The sequence below is a fragment of the Sphaerodactylus townsendi genome, linkage group LG09 (assembly GCF_021028975.2).
Source record: "Sphaerodactylus townsendi isolate TG3544 linkage group LG09, MPM_Stown_v2.3, whole genome shotgun sequence".
Lineage (NCBI taxonomy): Eukaryota > Metazoa > Chordata > Lepidosauria > Squamata > Sphaerodactylidae > Sphaerodactylus > Sphaerodactylus townsendi.
The window spans coordinates 64,248,857-64,262,198 of NC_059433.1; the positions used below are offsets into that span (position 1 = coordinate 64,248,857).

Consider the following 13,342-nt stretch of genomic DNA (forward strand, 5'->3'; position numbering starts at 1 on the left):
AGTGGCAAAGCGGGGAATCAAACCTGGTTCCCCAGATTAGAGTGCACCTGCTCTTAACCACTGTACCATGCTGGCTGAGAGATTAGCCCAAGGCCACACAGCTGGCATGTGTTGGACTGCACAAGCTAATCTGGTTCACCAGATAAGTCTCCACAGCTCAAGTGGCAAAGCGGGGAATCAAACCTGGTTCCCCAGATTAGAGTGCACCTGCTCTTAACCACTGTACCATGCTGGCTGAGAGATTAGCCCAAGGCCACACAGCTGGCATGTGTTGGACTGCACAAGCTAATCTGGTTCACCAGATAAGTCTCCACAGCTCAAGTGGCAAAGCGGGGAATCAAACCTGGTTCCCCAGATTAGAGTGCACCTGCTCTTAACCACTGTACCATGCTGGCTCTCTATGCATGTATGTATGTATATGGGTGTGTATGTACGTCTGTGAATATATCTATATACATATGAATTTATATCTATCTATAACTATATCGATGCAGTTCTCAGCTTTCTGTGGAATTTCCCCCAACAGGAATTGTCCCCAAAACACAGAAAAAGATGCCAAAAGGCCCCTGGTGGGCCACTGCGAGTAGCAGAGAGCTGGACTAGATGGACTCTGGTCTGATCCAGCAGGGTCCTTGCAAAATTCTAGCTAAGTTTAGACACTATGCAAAAGCATGGCTCAATTAAGATAACCATGGTTACTGTGGGGCTAACTAGAATCAGACTGCTCCACTAACTGTGGCTAACTAGAATCAATCAAGCCAGAATATAAAAGTATGGCTTGGAGTTGCTTTACTCACCAGTTACTCTTCATTATGACTTGATGTAATGTACAACAAACATAATACCTGGCTTAAAACACACCAGTTCCATGGTGCTGCTATCATGGATACATACAGCTGGAAGAGACCTTACGGGTCACAGAATCGTAGAATAGAATCATGCACTTGGAAGAGACCCCAAGGGCCATCAAGTCCAACCCCCAGCAATGCAGGAACACACAATATCAAAGCCCTTCCGACGTTTGTTCATCCAGCCTCTGCTTAAAAACCTCCCAAGAAGGAGATACCACCACACTCCGAGGGAGTGCATTCCACTGTCAAACAGCCCTAACTGTCAGGAAGTTTCTTCCTGATGTTTAGGTGGAATCTCTGTTCCTTCACCTTGAACCCATGACTCCTGGACCGAGACTCTGGAGCCGCAGAAAACAAGCTTGCTCCCTCACCAACATGACATCCCTTCATTTTTTTTTAAAAAATATTTTTATTGATATTTCGGAATTATTACAGATTTATATTGTATACTTTATATACATCCTCCATATCATTTTTCCCCCTTTCTCCCCCCTCCCTCCTTCCTCTGCTCTGCATTAGATGCGCAGCAGCATGTCCATTCTTTTCAACCCCCTTGTCCACTTGTCTACTGTCATTCCAATGGCGTTTAGCCAGTCTTTGGAATTCCATCCAAATCTCCTTCATATCCTTTTGTTTTTCTTGCCATATTTGATTTCTTGACATTGTGTCGAAAATTTCTAATTGTATTTGCTCCCATACATATTCCAACCATTTCTGCATTGTCCAGATTTTTTTGTCCTTTCCACCCCAATGCTATTTACTGCATGGACCGCTCTAATCATGAATTTGAAAAGTTTTCTTTTTCTTTGTCTCTATTATAGTATAATCCACTATACCTATAAATAGTAGTAGTAATCTATATTTATCTTTATTTTTACCTTTACATATTTTTCTATGTATTTTATCACATTTTCCCACATATTTTTTACTTCTATACATTCTAGCCACATATGGGTATATATTGCATTTTTTTCTCCACAATGCCAACATTTCGGACTGAGCCCACTTATCATATATGCCAACTGTTTCGGTGTTCTATACCATTTTAATATTAATTTCTTCTCTAGTTCTGCATATTTATCTATTTTTATTTTATTCATATTATCTATAATCCTTTTAATAAGGTCTATGTCTTTCACTCCATCTTGTTGCCAGACATCCCTTCAAATATCTGAATATGGCTATCATGTCACCTGTTAACCTTCTCTTCACCAAACTAAATATCCCCAGATCCCAAAGTCTTGCCTCATAGGGCATGGATTCCAGACCCTTTTTTACCATTTTGTTTGCCCTCCTCTGGACCCGTTCCAGCTTGTCAATATCCTTCTTGAATTGTGGTGCCCGGAACTGTACTCAATATTCCAGGTGACATCTAACCAATGCAAAATAGATCTAGATCTAGAAACGGTATACTCCTATCGATATAGCCCAGAATCGCATTGGCTTTCTTGGCCGCCACATCACACTGCTGATTCATGTTTAGTCTGTGGTTTACTAAGACTCCCAGATCCCTTTCGCAAGTAGTGTTTTCAAGCCAGGTGTCCCCCATCCTATATCTGTGCATTTCATTTTTTCTGCCTCAGAATCTTACATTTGCCTCTGTTGAAATTCATGTTGTTAGTTTTGGCCCAGCTCTCTAATCTGTCCAGATCATTTTGAATCCTGCCCCTGTCCTCTGGGGTATTAGCTACCCTTCCTAATTTGGTCTTTATCTTTATTAACCTTTAATAGGCATAGATAGATCACAATTTACACAGACACATTCTGCAGTCTCAAGTATAGTTCAGTAGTAAGGAAATAGTCCACATAACTTGACGGTTGACTTCGAGGGATTCAAATCACTTCAGATTTTTTTTAAAGAAAAAATAGCCAGGGCAAATGACAATAAATACCCCTACACATCAATGTAAAAATACAAACTAATATAAAATTGCAATAAAAATAGATCTGTTTAGCAAGTTAAAAGCAAAATAATACAGCAATAGGTATCCTACCATGCCGAATATTAGACAGATTGGAGAAGATACCTATCTTTTATAAGAAGTTCTACGTTTGTTTTATGTATCATATTTGATATTTAAAAATTGATTCTGTGCCAAATAATAATGAACCAATTTAATTTAGTGTACTGGTATAATATATATATTTTTTTAAAAATACAGTTAAAAGTAATAAAGTGGGAATAAATTAGCACTTTAAAATGGTTGTCAGGTATAGAGCTACCATACGTGTTGTATGAGCATTGTAATCTCCTAATTTGGTGTTATCTGCAAATCTGATTAGCATGCCCTCTATTCCATCATCCAAGTCGTTCATAGTTTATACTACCGCTAAGCTGAATAAAGGTGAAACACCATACTTACTGTCTTTCTAGGTTTTTGTCCGGTAGGAAGCAGAGATTTCGACTTCTCAGCAATTTTCTGTCAATAGACAGGAGTAAGTAGCATTAATGGTCAGAATACAATAGGAATGCATTAGAATTCTGTTGATTCATTCGTGTTATTTATTCATTTATTTTTAAAGACGGAAGGGGAAAAATAAGCTATCCCTACGATTTCAGGAACGGGCAAAACTCTGCTCTGAAAAGGGTAGGCCTTCGAGAAATCAAAAAGTCACTTTCAACTTCAAGGACGGCAGGGTTATCATAAGCAAACCGTGCTTTTAAAATGTGACAGCCACCAATATCGGGAAGTAGCAATTTGCCACTCAAAAAGCCGCTTTCCCCTGTGACTTTAACCGCGGCAGTTATTCAGGGAAAGAAAAATGCAAGGGAGAATTTTGGCACACTGTAATCTATTAAAAAAAATAAATAAATGTATAGGTAGCAAGTCACATGCAGAACTTGAGATGGAATGTGGATTGATCCGGAGAAACAGGGATTGCAGAGGGGCCGGCCTCTCCAGATGGATTGGTCCAGCCCACACTGAAAACTAGATAAAATACAAAATAATTGGGTCACAACATCCTGTAGATCTGCTGTGCTAACAATGGCACTGCCTTCTGACACAACTTCACACAAGGTTGCCAAATTCAAGGTGGGTCCCAGAGGATGTCCAGAATTACAAGTGATCTCTGGATTACAGAGAACAGTTCCTTGGCAGAAAATGGCCGCTCTGGGAGGTAAACTCTATGGCATTATACTCAGCTACTTCCCAAAGCCATGCCTCTCCAGGTTCAACCTCTCAAATCTCCAAGAGTTTCTCAGCCCAGAGCTGGAACCCCCAACTTCATGCACTAGTGGACATATTTTTGTACTGGAGAAAAGCCTAGACATTTATGGATTTGTGGGCTCCGATTATTCCCCATCATAGAGAAATTTCAAGAGAAAAACCCCACAATCTGAATTGAGCACAGACCAAAAATAGATGTCAGGTGGAGTTATGATGGTTAATTATGCTCAAGGCCTTAAAGGTCCACACCAAGATCCTGAGCATGATCCGGTTGCAGAAGGTCCTATCTTTGATCCCCTGAATTCTTGGTTAAAAAGAACCAGGCAGGTGATGTGAAAGACCTCTTCCTGAGACACTAGAGGGTCGCTGTCCAGCTGAGCAGACTAGAAGGACTACAATGTCATGCCCTTATATAAAGCCGTGGTGCGACCGCACTTGGAGTACTGTGTTCAGTTCTGGTCGCCACATCTCAAAAAGGATGTCGAAGAGATAGAAAAAGTGCAGAGAAGGGCAACGAGGATGATTGAGGGACTGGAGCACCTTCCTTATGAGGAGAGAATTTTTCTCTCTTTCTCACAATACTAGAACCAGGGGGCATTCATTGAAAATGCTGGGGGGAAGAATTGGGACTAATAAAAGGAAACACTTCTTCACACAACGTGTGTTTGGAATATGCTGCCACAGGAGGTGGTGATGGCCACTAACGTGGATAGCTTTAAAAGGGGCTTGGACAGATTTATGGAGAAGTCAATCTACGGCTGCCAATCTTGATCCTCTTTGATCTGAGATTGCAAATGCCTTAACAGACCAGGTGCTCAGGAGCAGCAGCCACAGAAGGCCATTGCTTTCACATCCTGCATGTGAGCTCCCAAAGGCACCTGGTGGGCCACTGCGAGTAGCAGAGAGCTGGACTAGATGGACTCTGGTCTGATCCAGCTGGCTTGTTCTTATGTTCTAATGGGCTAATAGTATGATTCAGTTTAAGGCAGCCTCATGTGTGACCATGCGTGAGTGACAAAAGCATATTAAATACAAAACAGTTCGTGCGGTATTTTCTATATACGAGTCTATCTATATTCTTCTTAAAGAGACACAGTCTTCATTCAAAAAGTCTATAAGAGAGAATCCTGCAAACCCGTCTCCACGGATTGGAAATCTCGCAACCCGTTTGTCGGGAGAAAATATAAACGGAGTATGCGCCTAATGCTGTTTTCGATTGTTCTTCATCAGACCAGATTCTTGTATTTGTCCTCAGCTATTTCAGGGTAAAAATTCATAGTGAATCTCTCACATCTATATACATTCCCTTCTAGGCTGTCACAGGCAAAATAAATAACCATGGTTAAAGAAAACCATAGTAGGCAAGCCAATTTCAAACCACAGTTTTGCATTATGCAAGGAAGCTTTGATTGGGCATTCTTCCCCAATCTGTCTTTGACCCCTTCCGCACATGCAGAATAATGCACTTTCAATCCACTTTCAATGCACTTTGCAGCTGGATTTCAATGCGCTTTGCAGCTGGATTTGCAGAATATCAAAATCCTCTTGCAAGCAATTGTGAAAGTGGATTGAAAGTGCATTATTCTGCATGTGCGGAAGGGGCCTTTGACCAGGTCATGTATTTAACTGCAGGAATCAATCATCTTTAAGGAAAATAAACCAGGATCCTGTCAGACTAAAATCTCTGGCTCAGCAGCCTCCCACAAATAGGACTGTGTTATGTAACCTCATTTTCTCAGAACGATGCGGTTGTATCCTCATAATAACAGCTTTACCTTTTGAATTGTGCCGTATCGCTGAATGGCGTCAGATAGCTGGTTCTTCAGCCGGTCCAACTGAAGCCGTTCTTGCTGGACAGAAGGAAACAACTGTCAAGAAAAACCAGTGCCTAACACTGTACACAACTCAAGCGTCAACAGTTACTCAGAAAATATTTAAGATAATTGTATACACATTGATTTATATACCTCGAAAAGTAAATAAATCTCTGTGCCAACAGTGAGGACCCAACAAGTTTTACATTATCCTATTCATCCTCACCACAATATACAGGATGCTAAGTTTGACACACCTATCTATGACCCTTCACCCTCATAATCCTTTCCCTTCCTCCATTTTACTCATCTGACAACAATCTTGTGAGGTAGGTCAGAGGATTGGCCCAAGACCAAACAGTGAGGTTCAGTTCTGGATGGGGATTTGCATCAATCTCTCTCCGGTCATTTCTGATGCTCTAACTCTCTACGCGCTAGGTATTTCTGAACTTGGAAATGCCAATCCTATCACAAGGGCAGTTGACTTAGGTGAGCATTGCCCATCTGGAAGGGACCGGTGCCTGGTTGAGAACTTTTCAATTTTTATAGACCCATTCAGGTGACAAAATGAAGACATCCATTAAGCCTTTGATAGACCCAGGTGAGATGACACCTACAGGCAGAGGTGGGATCCAGCAGGTTCTCACCAGTTCCCAAGAGTGGGTTACTCATTATTCGTGTGAGCCAAGAGGGGGGGTTACTAATTGGGTCTGTTTTTTCCGTTAGAAACTCCATTAGGTCAAAAATTCATAACGTTCTGTTGTTTCCTATGTGGCTGGTTAGCGAAGGTAGAAACCGGGATCATTCTCCTGTGGGGCTGTTTTAAAAAACATGTAATGTTAGAAATATGGGAAAGTTCCTTGTTTAAGGAAAGTCTCCTTCTTTTGATTTCTAGAAACAAAATTAAGTATTTGAAAGTATTAAGTATTTGACAGGCAGTCAATTAGAGGAGAAGTAGTTGTTTCTGTTGGCAGTAAGAGCTGATAGGACTTGCTATAATGAAGTTTAAATTATGGACTGAAGAAAAGATACCAGCTGGAAATTAGGAACTTTTTTTTTACAGTAAGAGTTTTTTTTACAGTAACAGAGAAATTATTATTAATGCCCTGCATGAGGAATGCCTCACCATTACTTGCTCTCAGTCGTGTTCACTCCCAGCCCCATTGGTCCTATGCCACTGTTTGAATCCCATTACCATGGGAACCTGTTACTAAAATTTTTGGATCCCACCACTGCCTACAGGTTACAACAGTCATCTTGGATGACCACCAGTCATGAAGGTCTATCTACATCAGGGAGGTCCAACTGTGGCCCTCCAGATGTTCATGGACTACAATTGCCATCAGCCCCTACCAGCATGACCAGGGGCTGATGGGAATTGTAGTCCATGAACATTCGGAGAGCCACAGTTGAGCCCTGATCTACATCTTCCAGATCCAGCCAACGCCAGGTCTGATGATCCTGTGACGAACCATTTTTTACACATTCTCTCAAAGAAGGAACGTTTCTCCCCTTTCCTTCAGGAACACGAAAGAGTACACAGAATGATGAATTGGAAGGGACTGACTATTAAGCTTCAAATCAATGGTTGGTGTTTTGCGCCCGCAAGATGCTTGATGACAGAGGAACTTCTGGAACAGAGTGTAGAGGTCCCCTAGAGGGACAGGAAGTCTCAGTAACCAATCCCCTCCAGAGCCATCCGTTTAAAGAAAGGGGAAGGGCGGTAGGTTTTGCATCAAAATTTGTAGGTTTAATTATTTAAGCAACTGGGTGACACGAGGGGAAAAAAATCGCAAGGGAGGAAATTTGGAGATCTGTTCCGTTTCATTTAGAGCAGTGATGGCGAACCTTTTTGGGACTGAGTGCCCAAACTGCAACCCAAAACCCACTTATTTATCGCAAAGTGCCAGCAACTTAACCTGAATACTGAGGTTTAAGTTTAGAAAAACCAGTTGGCTCCGAGCCGTGCGTTACTCAGGAGTAAGCTTGGTGGTAGTCAGTGGCTTTGCTTAGAAGCAACTGTGCAACTCTTCCAACAAGTGAATCCCGACCCTAGGAGGGTTTACTCAGAAGCAAGCCCCATTGCCAGCAACCGAGCTTACTCCCAGGTAAAGGATTGCGCTTTAGTTCTTCGCAGAAAAATCAGTGGGGTTTAACAGGGTTACCTACACTGCTTCTCCAAAACTAGGTCTTAGGTTTAATGCTAATAATCAAGCCCAGTGGCCCAGGCCAGCCTAGATGGGGGGGCAGTCTGTTTGTGTGTGCCCACAGAGAGGGCTCTGAGTGCCATCTCTGGCACCCGTGCCATAGGTTCGCCACCACTGATTTAGAGGGAGCTACGGAAATTATTATGGGATGCCGCAATGAAAAAGCAGACTGGCTTCTCGGTGTAGAAGACTAGCGATTCTTTCTCTTTCCAACTGGAAATAATTAAATGGGAATTTTTTTTAAAAAAACACACACATTCTTCCTAGCTTTTGCTGAATTCTCCGAGTTGATAGTAAGGGCATTAAAGTATCAGGAACAACTCTGAGTGTTTGTATCCCCCTCCCCTTTTTAAAAAAGTTTGTCTTCATTTGGCTTCCCATCGGGCCCAATTTGTGTCACAGAAAACATCTCAAGGCACAAGAGAAGAAGCCAATTTTCAGCGTCTCTGTAAAGACTGCGAGAAATCTCTCGTTTTACCTTTCATTTGGTCACTCGGCAATCCCACAATCCCACAATCCACAGAACTACTGTCTCGGGTGCAACATTTCCGATGGCCAGTTGTTCATAATTTAACTCCTTTTTTTTTTTAATTGGGCGCAATTAGCTTATTTCTAGCGGTGAGTCCCTCAACTACTAGCCGGGAAACTTCTTGCTGGCGGTTCGTCCCTCTTAATGAGAGGAAGGGAAACAGGGTGAAAACACCGGGCGTGCGGATGGAGAGAGGTCATTTTGATATTCCTTGACTCCTTTTCTGGTAAGAGCGAAGCTTCCGTATTGTGGCTGTTCCAAACATGTTAGAGTCATCAGGGGTGGGGGCAATGATCAAGCCAGTCTCGGATTCGAATCCCCGTGCGGCCACCGAGCTAATTCACAGGGTGAGGGTAAAATGAGAGATAGAGCAGTGGATATAAACAATGAGGCTCTGGAGAGCTGCTTCAAGTCAGAACAGACAGTGAAGATCTTAACAGCCCGGGGGTTCTAACTTAGTGGAAGACTGAATTAAATGGGCAGCCCCCTCCAAAGCCTGAGATGTCTTTTTGTTGTCTTTTTTCTTTAAGGCACAGGTGTCAAACTTGCAGCCCTCCAGATGTTATGGACTACAGTTCCCATCATCCCCTGCCAGCATCACACTGGCATGGGATGATGGGAACTGTAGTCCATAACATCTGATGAGGGTCATGAAGTTTGACTCCTGTGCTATATAGGCATACTAAACTGAGAGCACAGATTTATAGGATCTCATAGTTAGGATACAATCATATCATGCCACACTTTTTCCTTAGCCAATTTTACTTTTTACTAAACTAATTTTTTGTTTAAAATCACAAAGCTTAAGTAATGTTTCCAGCAGAATTAACAGATGTTAAATGGGATTCTGCAGGGAAGGATCCCAAATGGGTTCTGTTTTTTTTTTCGCTTAGGGGGGGTAAGGAGGGTGGGAAACTAGGGGTTGTAAGAATTTTAACCCTATAGCAGTCCTTATCTCATATGCTGACAAGGTCAGTTGGTTAGATAGTTTAGCTAGGAAAATTAGGGTTACTGTTATCCTTATGATTTGCATATTATATACACAAGTATCAGGTATAACAAGCCCAAGTTAAATTAAGAAACACAGATTGTTTTAAGAAGAGTTTGGATTTATATCCCCTTTCTCCTGTAGGAGACTCAAAGGGCTTCAATCATCCTTACCCTTCCCCTCACTGCAAATACCCTGGTGAGGTAGGGAATGAGAGAGCTCCAAAGAACTGTGACCACCCCCCAAGGTCACTTGGCTGGAAGTGTGTTGGAGTGCACAAGCTAACCTGGTTCCCCAGATAAGCCCCTCCACAGCTCAGAAGAAGCAGCAGAGCTGAGAGAATCAAAACCCAGTTCTCCAGATTAGAATCACCTGCTCTTAACCACTACACACGCCCTTTGTAGGGTTACTGTGAGGATAAAAGGTGTGGGAGATGTTCCCCAGGAAGCTGACATCATAGAAAGGCTGTATGTCCTATTGTGGTCCCTCTGAAATGAACCGTTTGGCACTGTGTGCGCAAGTATGTTGGCCAAGATGTACCACTAATGGTCTGATCCAGCAGAGATCTCCTTATGATCTTTGGTATCCTATCCTGCCCTTCTTGTAGAAAAGGGAAGGATAAAACCAGTTGACAGAGTTGTATAAATACCAAACAGAGAAATCAGGAATTGAAGGGTCTGGTAATGGTTCAGAGCAGGATGGAGATGAATTCAGTTTAGGAGAAGAACTACACTGTTTGACTGGAGATTAAAAAAAAGGCAAAATACAGGACTTGGACTTCCCCAGTAGCACGTCAAAAAAAATCGCTTTACCCTAGAAGAACTCCTCGAATTATCTCAGAGAGCTGCGATAAAACGTTGGTGCAATATTGATGGTTCTGTTTGTCTCTTTGCTGAGATGTGTGCCTGTTTTAACAATGAAAGCGAAAAGCGGTTATGGAATCTGCCAGCCAACAGAGAGGGAGTGTGTGTGTGAGAGAGGTTCTAAAAAGGGGAGGGAGGAAAATCATAAAATATACAGCAGGGATCTTCAAACTATGGCCTCAGATGTTCAGTAGACTACAATTCCCGCGAGCCCTACCACTTGGCCATAGCTGGCAGGGGCTGATGGGAATTGTAGACGGTCAGCTGAACGTCCTGGAGGGCCATAGTTTGAAGACCCCTGATATGCAACTTCAAAGGACTCTTCCACAAATTAAGCCCTATAGAAGCACACACACAAAGAAATGTTAGCTTCACCCAAGGACTTGGTATAGACTTGGGGTGATTGTACTGAAAATCCAGCCAGCGTCATGTTGCTCAGTTCAGTTTCCCTCTTGAGGGCAGTTTTAGAGGCCACAGAATCTAAGCCAACAGTTTCCTAAGGAAGCAAGCCCCACCAGAAAAAAAGAGAGCGGCATGAAATACTCATCAACAACCTGCCATCAACTGTGTGCTTCTATAGGCCAGCCACGCAGTTCCCCTCTAGGATGCCCCTTGTGTTATGCGTGCCATCATTAGCACGCCTGATATAATTCCCTGAAATCCCAGTGATGCATGCAACCTTTTGAGAGACGAAGTGCCCCAAACTGCAACCAAAACCCACTTATTGCTCGCGGAATTACCCAGCCGCGGCAATTTAACCTGAATACTGAGGTTTTATTTTAGAAAAAAAGCGGTTGGCTCCGAGGCGTGGAGTTACTGAGGAGTAAGCTTGGTGGTAGTTGGTGGCTTTAACTTTGAAGCAACTTCGTGCAACTCTTCCAACAAGTGAATCACGCGACCCTAGGAGGGTTTACTCAGAAGCAAGCCCCATTACTTAGCAACCGAGCTTTACTTCCCAGGCCAAGGATCACACTTTAGTTCTTAGCATGAAAATCAGTGGGGTTTAACAGCACTTAACAGGGTTACCTACACTGCTTCCCCAAAACTAGGGTCTCCAGGTTTAATGCTAATAATCAAGCCCAGTGCCAGCCCAGGTCGGCCTGCGATGGGGGGGGGGGGCACTCTATTTCGCGCTGCGTACATGCCCACAGAGAGGGCACTTGAGGCCACCTTTACACCCGTGCCATAGGTTACGGCCACCACTGATCTAATCCAATTACTGTCCCCTCCCGGCCTTGGGGATCGGAAGCCATATATTATTGCTGCTGCTGCGTTTTTAATGGATTTATAGATTTGTAAATTGTTTTAAATTACCCTAGTTTTTTCGTGTAAAATGTTGCTTTTAGCCTGCTGTGCCAATTTAATGCTATTTATAGTATGCGTTGTTGCAGGCCTGCTTCCTGTCACGCCGCCCAGGCACCAGGGATGGTGGTTTGAATCAATATATAATATAACAAAACACACATCTAAATAAATGCAACTCTTTTAAAAAAAAAAAAGCATAACCATAAAACCGGAGCTGACAGCCACCATAACAGTCATTACACCTTTCTTCTGTGATCCTGGAGTGTGGACGCTAAACAAGACAGCAACATCAAAGTCAAACTGTTTTTTTAGGGTGGGGGGTGGGAGGCGTCAAGTACATCTTAACTTCGGTTCTTAATGATGAATGCATTTGTAACTAGCCCGGCTCAACAGTGGAGAGGCTCCAGATCACACCTGCCCCATCCAATTGACCTGCCAACCCTCCCACCACCTCTAACCACCCCTCCCCCACTCCAAGCCTCACTCTTCCACCCTTCCCGTGCCCCACCTTGCCGCCTGCTTGCCTCACCAGAACCTTCACCTTTCTGACCTCCCCTACCTGAAGCCTCTGCGTTCTACCTCTCCCCATCTACTTATGAAAATGCTGGGAAGAATTAGGGCGAATAAAGGAAACACTTCTTCCGCCCGCGTGTGATTGAGGTGTTTGGAATAATGCTGCCACAGGAGGTGGTGATGGCCACTAATCTGGATAGCTTTAAAAGGGGCTTGGACAGATTTATGGAGGAGAAGTCGATCTATGGCTACCAATCTTGATCCTCCCTTGATCTGAGGTTGCAAAGGCCTTAGCAGACCAGGTGCTCAGAAGCAACAGCAGAAGGCCCTTGCTTTCACATCCTGCAGGTGAGCTCCCAAAGGCACCTGGAGGGCCACTGCGAGTAGCAGAGAGCTGGACTAGATGGACTCTGGACTGTTGATCAGCTGGCTTGTTCGCCATGATGTATTAATCTGCCATCCCAAAGTTTTGCCTTTCAACCCCTCCCACCACCTCAAGCCCATTCCATTCCATCCTCCTCTACCTCAACCCTCCTCTTGCCATCCTCCCCATCCCACCCCAAGCCACTCCTCTCCACCCTCCCGCCTATCCTCGACTTCCATCATCTTCATCATCTTCATCATCATCATCATCAGAGCTTTTAATAGGCATAATCTCGCCTTCCTACCTGGGGAGGGCAAGAGTTTGAGTAGGGACCTCAACAGGATGATATGATGTCATAAGAGCCCACCCTCCAAAGCAGCCATTTTCTTCAGGACTGCTTTTTTTTTATTTTATGTTACATTATATATAGCGGTATAAGCCCACCCAAATATAAGCGAGGCACCCTAATTTTACAACAAAACTGGGAAACTTATTGACTCGAGTATAAGCCTTGAACTTGACTTGGTAGCAGCTAAAACAGAAGATTTGGGAGACAAGATGAGATAGGGATTTAACTTAACAGAGTTTGCATTAGGGATGAGCAGCTTTCCAGCTCCTAGAACACAAATGAACCACTGTTTTCCTCAAATGTAGAATAATTCTGCAAGAGTTCATAGCCGTTGCCAGCCTAAACTTTGCTCCAAAGAAGTATTTGCCTTCAGCAACATCAGTGTTGGC

At 43.4% G+C, this 13,342-nt stretch overlaps 1 long non-coding RNA gene across 1 annotated transcript; it reads right to left on the reverse strand.

Moving 5' to 3' along the window:
• Positions 1-3,148: 3,148 nt before the first annotated feature.
• LOC125439061 lies at positions 3,149-10,431 on the reverse strand. Its single transcript, XR_007245475.1, has 3 exons — positions 10,372-10,431; positions 5,797-5,871; positions 3,149-3,271 (listed from the first exon to the last, which is right to left on the reverse strand). It is a non-coding gene; the product is annotated as an uncharacterized LOC125439061 (long non-coding RNA).
• Positions 10,432-13,342: the final 2,911 nt, after the last annotated feature.